Genomic DNA, 9,842 nt, shown 5'->3' on the forward strand with positions numbered 1-9,842 from the left:
GAAGAAGTTTTCGACTTTAGGCCTAAGGATAAATCTCAGTTTACAACTGTTTAGGGCAGGTATTTTAATTTTAATGAGAATAGCAAATTAAAACAAATTTTAAAAACGGAACTCCTGCTCTTGTAAACCCTCGGCGTTGTGTAGGCAAATGTAGACAAGCACTAAGCGAGCGCGAAGCACGATTCACGTACGAGGGGAGGAGCGCGTAAAAAAGCGGCATTGTCTTTTTTTTGCGCTCTTCCTCTCGCGCTTGACTCACACTTCGCGCCGCCTGGCGTTTGCTTCCGTTAAACTGAAAAACGCAAATAAAAAAATTGCACCTGTTCTGCAGGCTAGTATCCGTGTTGTTGTTTAAGCTCAGTCAAATCAATCATGTGATACAATAGTCATGCATTATACACAACAGGAAACCAATCAGATGTTGTCTCAGATTCCCGGCACTTCCGTCTGATTTCTAAGAAACGAAACGCCATAGCAAGGATCATTTCAATGCGAACGCACGACGCGTAATTTTCTCTTTAATGGCGACATATGCTTGCGACATTAGTAGCGTTTAAACAACGAGATGCAGCCGTGATTTTACACGATGAAATGCTCAAATTGTGGAGACACGCGTTTGCAACCTGGATTCCATTTCTGCCCAGGTTGTGGTTCTATTCAAAAAGACGGTCAAAATAATCAGCCGAAGGAGCAAAAGATCGTACCAGCTGTTACGAGTGAGCACCCGAAAGGCGATGGAACCGGGGAAAAACATGACACCGGTGCAAGTAAGGAACAAGTCAAAGGTAAATTTTCCGTTAGAAGGTGGTTCTGTGGATGTAAACCCTGCTAAAAAGTTTAAATTGATGTGCGGTTGAATTTTCTGACGCTTGATGGCTAATTATCTAAGTGTTTCATAGGAAGGGATTTGGTTATTTTTGAATTAGTTAGCTTTAATTTCAACATGAAAAGATCTTAAATTGTCTTCTATTTATATTTATGACCGAAGGTTGGAGTAATGATTACAAGGATATATAATTCCGCCCTCTTCGAAAGTGAAAGTGCTCTCAAAATGAAGTATTTCCTCATGTGACGCATATTAATAAGCCACTCCTGAAAGCATCCTGCCTCAACAATTTATATTGTTTTTGTATCCAGTGTTTATGAATTTTGACTTCCTTTGAACTCAAATCATACTCCTACAGTAATACTTTGATGCGTGCGGATTTTTTAGCGAAATTTATGACTAAAAACCAGGAATTTTGCGAACTAAATACTGTGAATACTTGAAAATGAGTGTTATTAAACTATGGATCAGCAGACGGCGTAACCTCCAGACCAAGCGGAACAAGTGGAACCACTAGTTTTTTGTTAACTACCTAAACTACCTTGCCGTCCAGCCACAAGAAACCCAAGCTCACACAGTGAGCCTCTGTGAATATGTAAAATTTTGAGCAAAAAATTGAGCCTAATTATGTAAAATAAATACTTTAAATTCAAAAACCCCAGCTAAAATTCAAGTATTCAATGAAATTTATTTTCAAGCTTAATTACGTGTAAAATATGATTAATTATTAACATCAACATGTAGTAATATTAGGATGGAATTTGATATATTTTTCTTTTCTTGAAAACTTCATATGGATTAATCCTCAATTACAGCTATTCATATAAAATAGTCCTGATCAATCATTAAATTTGGTTTGACACAAATTGTGAATAAATTCTGTTGATTCTTTTCCATAAGATACAATATCTTAAATTATATCTGAAAACCAAACACTCTTGGGAGTGAAGGGGTTAATTACAGTAAAATAAGATTGATTTCTTAATTAAAATCTTGTTGTAATTGTAACAATAAATTAGAATGAAGTTATCCTAAACTGCAAACTTAGCTGCTGTTTGTATTTTTTCCCTGGGCTCACAATGAGTTGGCCTTGAATGAGGTTGTCTACAAGAAGCTTGACCATTTTGACCATTCAAGCTAATATTTTCAGATCAGAGTTTCTAATAAAGTAAATTGAAGATGCCATTTAAAAGGTGTTTTTTTTTCTCAAAGGGAACATTGACTACCTCTGTCTTGTCTGCATGCCAAATGTTTGCAAAGTGTGTGGATGATCCACAAGTATTGGAACTCTTTCAAAAATGTTTTGTAAGAATAATAACAGCAAAACAAATTACAGCAATCAGTCACGAAAACAGAGCAAAAAACTGGAAAAAAAAAAAAAACAGCAACAACAATCATGAAAAAAGAAAGATTAATTAGGTGTTGAATTTGTTGTCTAAGGCATGAAATTTCTACCAAAAATTATGTAGACAAAAAACTTCTGACAGAGTTTGAGGCAACTGAGCTTGACTGTTCCAAGGTTTTCTAACAAAGGCAACCAGTAATGTAGGTTAGGGAAGTAACTTATGTTCATAACTAACAAAGTTCTTCAAGTGTAGATAATGATGTAATTATTATTACCAATGTGGAAGTTGTGTACCAAGGAACAGTTAATGAATGTTTGATGATTTTGGCACAATTCTGTGAACATATGAGACATTTTGCATCACAATAAAAATATCTTATGATCATGGAATCCAAGAGTCCCTCGAGGTTAGAAAGCAAATCTGTGATATGAGTACATTGGATTAATTGGCAATTTCCATTTCACATAATTGACTGCTGCTTCATGAGAAAATCCATATTAATGTAGAGATTTATTAAAACATTAGTTTGAATAATAAATTTCATGATCTTTAAGTTCTAAACATGTACATGTATGTATATCTCTTGGTAAATTTTGTATAGCATACCTATTATTGAGCCAAAGTTTTAAGCCTCTGAAATTACTCCTTTTCTTAAAACCTTCACATTCAAGGTATTGAGAATTTCTTAGAATTTATGTGGACCTCAGGATATTTAAATTGCCTCAAATTCAATTCACAGAAATTCCCAAGAATTCCACCCTTCTTAAATTATGGGTAGTTTGTATAGCTGAGAATTCCTAGGAATTCCTAGGAATTCCAAGTCCTCACAAAACTGGAGTCTTCCTTTAATTTCCCAGAAATTCCTAGTTATTCCAAGCTTTTTAAATCAGGGCTTATTTGCATAGTTGGGAATTCTTTAGAATTCCTAGGAATTCCCAGAAAACTGGGAATTCAGTTCAAGAGCTATTTGCATAATTGGGAGTTTTCAAGAATTCCTAGGAATAGGTATTCCCAGAAAACTGGGAATTCAGTTCACAAGGGTTGCTCCTTGAATCAAGATCATCACCACAAGTACCATTTGTTTTCTGTTGGCTTCTCCCTGTTCTTTTTTCTCCTTTCATTTGCTTTTTAATGTAGTAAGCTTTGACTTTTCTATAAGATGTCTGAGTTTTACTCATCTTTTTCCAATTGAGACACTCAGTTTGGCCCTTTTAAGGGTATTTGCAGTTGCACCCAAAAACTTGGTTTAAAGTGATGATGTTTGATTGAGAGAAAAGCAGATGGTGGTTTTTTCCCTTTTTTACTTTCATCGTTTTTCTCAGCTGAATGTTATTGTTTTTATACTCCCTTTTAAATCATGAAGAGTTGCATGGGGGCTGCATGCCTCTTAGTTTTTTGTCATCAATCACACTTGCCTCATAAGGAGGGGATCTCAAAGTTAACCTAAATGTGTGCAGCAAAATTTTAGAGACCTAGCTACATGCAAAAAGCTTTAATTTGTAAGATAATTATCGTACAATAAAATGCAAAGTTGTGTCATCAAGAACTTGAGTCATAAATATTATTTGATGCTGAAGCAGTTGAGTCTTGTTTAGCCCTTTTCAGCAACCTCTGCTTGAATTTCTTAAGTGATGGCTGGCATTTTTTTAATAGAAATTTCGTGAATTTTTTTGTTATTCTGGTTTTGTCTTTAGGGGATCATAACCAAATCTAGCCAAGAATGTTTGCTTTTAATGAATTTGATTAACAAACCTTATGCAAAGTAAGGATGTGACAATATCTTTTTGTTAAAATCCCATTGATGATTGCATTTTCAACTTTTTACCTTCAGGTGAAAGTCTACAACAGAATGGGACAAATACAGAAATAACACAAAAGAATTCCTCTTTCAACCAACAACTAGAACCAATGCAGGTGCCCAACAATGGCTTCAGTACTTCCCCTGTTCAACAAGAAGAAGGTGCAGCTCAAGAAAGCCTAAGGACTCTAGCCACTATTGATCCTGATAACAAGGACTTTGGAAGGGTTGAAGAAATAGCAACCAAAGCAGGTTCTGCAGCAGTTACTAACACACCTGAAAGGGCTGAAACAGATGAAAGACAAAGAGAGGACATTGCCTTGGAGGTAAAGGAGGTAAAGCAGCTAAACCATGTCAACCTAAAACTTTTCTTATCACCATTAAATTATAACTATCATACTTTAACAGTTATAATAGTTATATAATGTATTAATTTACAACCTGAATCAAAAAGACCCTTAGACCATCAATCAAGTTTAAATCATATAGTTTGGAGTATTTGGTATTGGATTGACTAAAAATCCCTTGATTGCTATTTTTCTTTATCCTCATCACTTGTCTGCTTGATATTGCATTGACTCTGTAAGGAGAAATTCTCTCTTGGTCACTCATGGGAGTTAAAGGGTTAAATCGTTCTATAGAATAAAAATCCTGTTTAAGCCTGCAGAACAGGTGTAATTTGTTTTGGATATTAAGTCAGTGGAGAGAGAGCAATGTAAGTGCATGAAGCATGATTTAACTGCATAAAGAGAAGCACTAAAAAAAGAAACTGATTCATGAAATGCCTTCCTTTTGGTTTCCCTTTTGGTTTCCCTTTGGACATTTGGGCAGAAACTAATGACTACTTTTAACACTAGTTTCATTTAAGGAACAACATGAGAATGCCTTGATTTGTTTTTGAGAAACATCAGGTTATCATGTGAGTTTAGGGGATGTATATATTTAACAACTGGTTCATACGTCAGCATGCGTTCATTGAGATATGAAACACGCTGAAAGTTTGGAGAGCACAAAAGATGTGTAAGAGTTGCTCGAGGCATAGTCAAGAGCAATTCTAGCTTCTTGAGTGGCTCCAAACTTCCCAAGTGCTTCATATCTCGATGAACACACAGTTGATGAATGAACCAATTGTTTCATAACATTTCAACCCGATGGTTTGCGAAACAGGATGACACCAGCTGTGCTTGTTCTTTGTTTTCTTTTTCTTTTCATTCTTTTTGGGGAGTTAAAAACTCCATTCCCAAAGAAAAAAGTAGACAGTTCTTCCTCATCAGCTGACTCAAAACTTTCCATGTTTAGCTTAAATTGCTGCCGAAGTCTTAGCCAGTTTTTCAATAGTAAAATCCCAAAGTAAAAAATTGAAGAGAAATTTTTTTTCTTGAGGGATTTGTCTGCTGAGGTCATGAGCGTGCACAATAAGAATATGAAGCATGCTTATGCAATTGAATTCAATTAGACAAATTTACAAGCTATGTTATTAATACATTTGAATGCAGGATCATCATCAGTAATGTTGTGCATACTCTTTTTGCACTCCTTCTCTCTTGCAAGACCAGTCGTTTCTGCTGTCCTTGCTTACACTTGCAATGCACCATCAAACTTCACCTTTCTTGTGGCTGTATTGTCTTAGGATAGATTCTCTAATATTTTGTAGACAATGACCACCTTGGATTTGAGGCAAACCAAAGGGATTGCTTTGCATTTGTATACGACAATCAAGGCCCTCCAATATGCAGCAGATTGTACATACATAATTTGAATTGAAAGGGTACCCCAAATAATTTGCCTAAATCAAAGGAAGAAACATCAAAATGGAAACTTTTTTTAATATCAGGTGTTTATCACAGACATTTTCATTCAATTTGCTAATGTTGACAAGTCAAACATTGAGTCATATGCATGAAAGGTCTTTCTTGGTTGTTATGAGGTCTTAATAAGAAGCTGAATAGAAAAAGACAGGTTATAGATCAGTAAAAGGTGCTTCATTCTCCCTTTGTTATAGGTAAAAAAATGATTTTCTACTGTGATGTTAAGTGGGAGCCCCCCTCCTCCTCCCACCTACACGCGTAGTTACTGTCACTTTTTTAGCAATCTAGGGAAATTGTATTTCACACCATAATTTTTTAAACTTTAGCAAAAAGTGGACACCAAAGGCAAGGGAGAGGAGAAAGAGGGAAGTACTCATCAGCATCAATCTTCAATGTAAGTCTAACTATTCTGAGAGGAATCTCTCTGAGATAACTGTTTAAAAAAAAAGGAATATGAAGACATACATATTAAGTTTACATTTCAATTTTTTAGGGTTAGAATTTTTAGGATATGAGATTAGAATATAATTGCATTTTTGTGTCAAATCTACTTTAAAACCTGAGGTAACTTTGATATCTCTTAATTTGAAAAGATTTCCAAGATGCTAACCCAGTGTGATGAAAATGCAACAAAAGTGTACACTGTATCTTTAAACTTTCGTGTAGGCACATTGGTACAGTACAATGGGCCAGGCTTTGAGACCACCTCAGCCCTGCCGTTCTTATATTCTGATGTTATCCAGAATTTGGGTGTATTTCTCCATCCCTTTCTTGCAAAACACAGGGCTCCTATAACCACTGGTACTGTTATAGCTTCCATTCCCCTTATTCCTTTTGACCTCTATTTCTGCAACATCTTTCTCATTGGACTGTTTTTCATCTGGTATCACTAGTGTGCTCCAATCCTTTGGGATTGATATCTTGATCAGTAGGCAGCCTGTTCTTCGTTTTTGTTCCTGATGACAATGCCTGGTCTGTTGATCCTAGTATCATGATCGGTCTGTACTGGCGTGCTCTGCAAGGTCTATGGACATATCACTCATCTGTTCTGTCTGTATAGTTATTCGGTGTTTGGTTTCCTTATGGTATCCTGCTTCAATGAGGTTAATGGTTTCCTGGAATTTATATCAGTGATCCTGCAAACTGGATCTGTGCCATCCTCTGGGATTTGCGTCTACATCACTGTAGTTAGTCTTGATGGCCTTATCTTGAGCAGCATTGATAAACCCTTTGTTTCAGACTTGACGGCCCTGCTGTTTTTAGCCATTTATTGGTCAGCATCTTTCTGAACTATTCATTTGGGGTATATTGCCTGTGCTTTTGTTTCCCTCCCCATTTTGCTTCATTTTTTCTTGGGCGAGACGCCTTGCTTTTTCCTTTGACTGTGTGCTTCCAAGTTATGGTGTTTCGGGGAAGTTGAGTTCTGTTCTGAACGGTGCTGCCTGCCTGGCCACGGAGTACTTTTTATTTGTTTTTAAAGGGTAACTGACGGCTAACAGGTCACTTTTTCGGAATACCGTCTAAATGCCTCAGGTAACACTTCAACATAGTGAAAGAAATTGCTACTTCACTCATTTGTTTTTATTACAAGGAAACTGCCAATTGATGTGGGGGGAGAAAGAAAACATATTTTGCAGGGAAGAAGATGTGGTAAACAATAAAAATTTGGAGGATGTTACAGTGTAACAGTTGCAGGCAGAAGCCAGATGTATTGTTCATCATCCAGGGTTTGAGGAAACTGGTGAAGGCTGACTCCGTCACATTTTTTTTCGTTAAAAAACATCACTACACAGCGCTTCCCTCGTTTTCGTTTTCTTTGTTTTACATCCTGTTGTTTTCTGTCCACGCGGCTAAGAGTGGTACAGTTTTGAATAACTTGAGCGTGAACATATATAAGTGAAAGAATCAGAGAGGACGCATCGATTCTCTGAGTTTCGCGCCTAAGCGCTCGTCATACAGAACGACAGACAGAACGACAGACAGAACGACAGGCAGAACGAGCGCTGAGGCGCGAAAATCAGAGAATCGATGCGTCCTCTTTGATTCTTTCACTTACATATACTCAGCTCTGCTACCACAGCATTGAGCACTTTATGCCAAGGTAGACTCTACCCACATTTATATATATATATATGTTTTTTTTTTTTAAGTTCAGTTCGTAAATTGGGAAACATTATATGCTTGTTATTTCCGTGGTTCGAGTTTGTCGCTGACTCGGTTCCTTTTTTTTTACCAGAGCAATACGTTTTAAACGGTGGAAGTTAGGCAGTCCCATGAAATGTGCTTTAATGGTTTCCTCTCTCAGGCTGTCGGCTTGTTTTATTTACGATAAACAAGTGTGAGTGATTTACTATTCACTTAGCTGACAGTGATACATCTTTTAAACAAGTGACCTTTCGTACAGGATTGGTTTCATCATGTTTCCGGTCGCAAATGAGAAGCAACGCTTAAGTGTGGCGCTCATAACGAGGTGCGTCTTGTAACATTCGTTTACAGCATGTTTCTGTTATTATACAATTCCATTCGAAGTTAATTAAACTTGGGCACACGAATGTGCTATATATGCTGCTATAAACAAAAAAGTGACAACGAAGTCTTCCTTAGTGCTGCTGTCTAGTCTCCATTAAAAAAAAATTAAAAAAAGGATAATTCTTGTAAATTTCCGGAACGTGGAAGAAGAGTTTCGTTCACGAAACCAGTTGACGACCTCCCTTAATACGCGACAACACTTTGCGCCTAGTCACACTCACTCCAGAACCGATGGGCCTGAGGTCGCAGTGATAAAGATCGGACTAAATCTAAAGTCAAATATTTTTCGGCATGGAATGAAAAATATTTCTTTAAGTATAGGACTCGATAATGGTTAAGAGGAAAAATTATGGGAATATACATTTTTTACAGCTGTTTGCGTGCAAATTACCTGGCGATGCTGCATGATTATCTATTTTATGGCCCTCGTGCCTCTTCCTCCTTGGTTGCCTGAGTTTTTTAAGAGCCTTGAGAAAGCCTTAGAATCTGCAAAGACGAATGTCAGCCATACACAAACGTAGAGTTCACGCGTAGGTATGTTATGTCATCTTGCAAAAAGTGTCCTCTTTTTTTTCTGGCAACCAAAATTTGATCTCTGGCGACCAGTTGATGACATTTGGTCAACAAAAGGCGACTTTTCAATTGAAAAAGTGTGAGCGTGGCAAATTTGTCAGGTTTACCAGATAATTGCATGCTTTTCGAAAAATATTAATAAGAAGGAAGGCAGATGTGACCAAGAATTATTACGAGACAGAAGCTGTAAGGTGTTGAACTAGTCGGCATGGAGCAAAAATGGTAGAATTTCTTGCTTTTTCCGGAAACCATTGCAATATATAGATCATGCTTGGGGCGTTGTTTACGAGACTTCACGGCCAAAAAAACTGGTTGGTCTTGAGCAGAAAATTCTGAGAGATGGAAGAATTAAAGTAAAATCTTTTCTTTAACAATAATTTTATGTCATATCAACACTCAAAACGATATTTATGAGTCCGAAGAATTGTCTTGAAGTGGCAAAGCCTCACTTTAAGTCAGCAAGTGCAGTTTTCTTTATCCAGCCAAAATTCGCATCCCGTCTAGGAATTGAACTCTTGTTAACTCGCACGCTAATTTCGTTGCTCTTAAGACTTGAGTGCTCGTTGTGCTCCAAGTCGAGTATTTTGTTGTCCAATACACACAAATCGGAAAATATATGTTTTCCATAGGACAGCCGGAAGTTTATCGGTAAAAATGGAACTATGCTACTGGAAGTGGTAATGATGAAATACATCGAAAGTCAATAAATTGATGACGTGTATTCTTCCATCAGTGACCAATGGATTCCGATGGACACCAATAGACACGAATAGAAGCGATCGGAGCGATCGATTTTCCGATGTTGAGAGAAAAATCGTGTTTAGGTCAAAGTTAGGCCTCAGAAATATTTTCCATCGGTATTCGATGGTATTTGATGGACACGAATAGAATCTATGGTGTTTTCCATTGTAATGATCGATTTTTCGAGTGGTGCGAAACTTAGAACAAAATCGTGTTTCGGT

General features: G+C 37.0%; 1 pseudogene; it reads left to right on the forward strand.

Moving 5' to 3' along the window:
- Positions 1-499: 499 nt before the first annotated feature.
- The window catches only part of LOC136276926 (E3 ubiquitin-protein ligase rnf213-alpha-like), an 80,734-nt pseudogene continuing 71,391 nt past the window's right edge, over positions 500-9,842 (forward strand).

Source organism: Pocillopora verrucosa, chromosome 4, assembly GCF_036669915.1.
Source record: "Pocillopora verrucosa isolate sample1 chromosome 4, ASM3666991v2, whole genome shotgun sequence".
NCBI classification, from domain to species: Eukaryota; Metazoa; Cnidaria; class Anthozoa; order Scleractinia; family Pocilloporidae; genus Pocillopora; species Pocillopora verrucosa.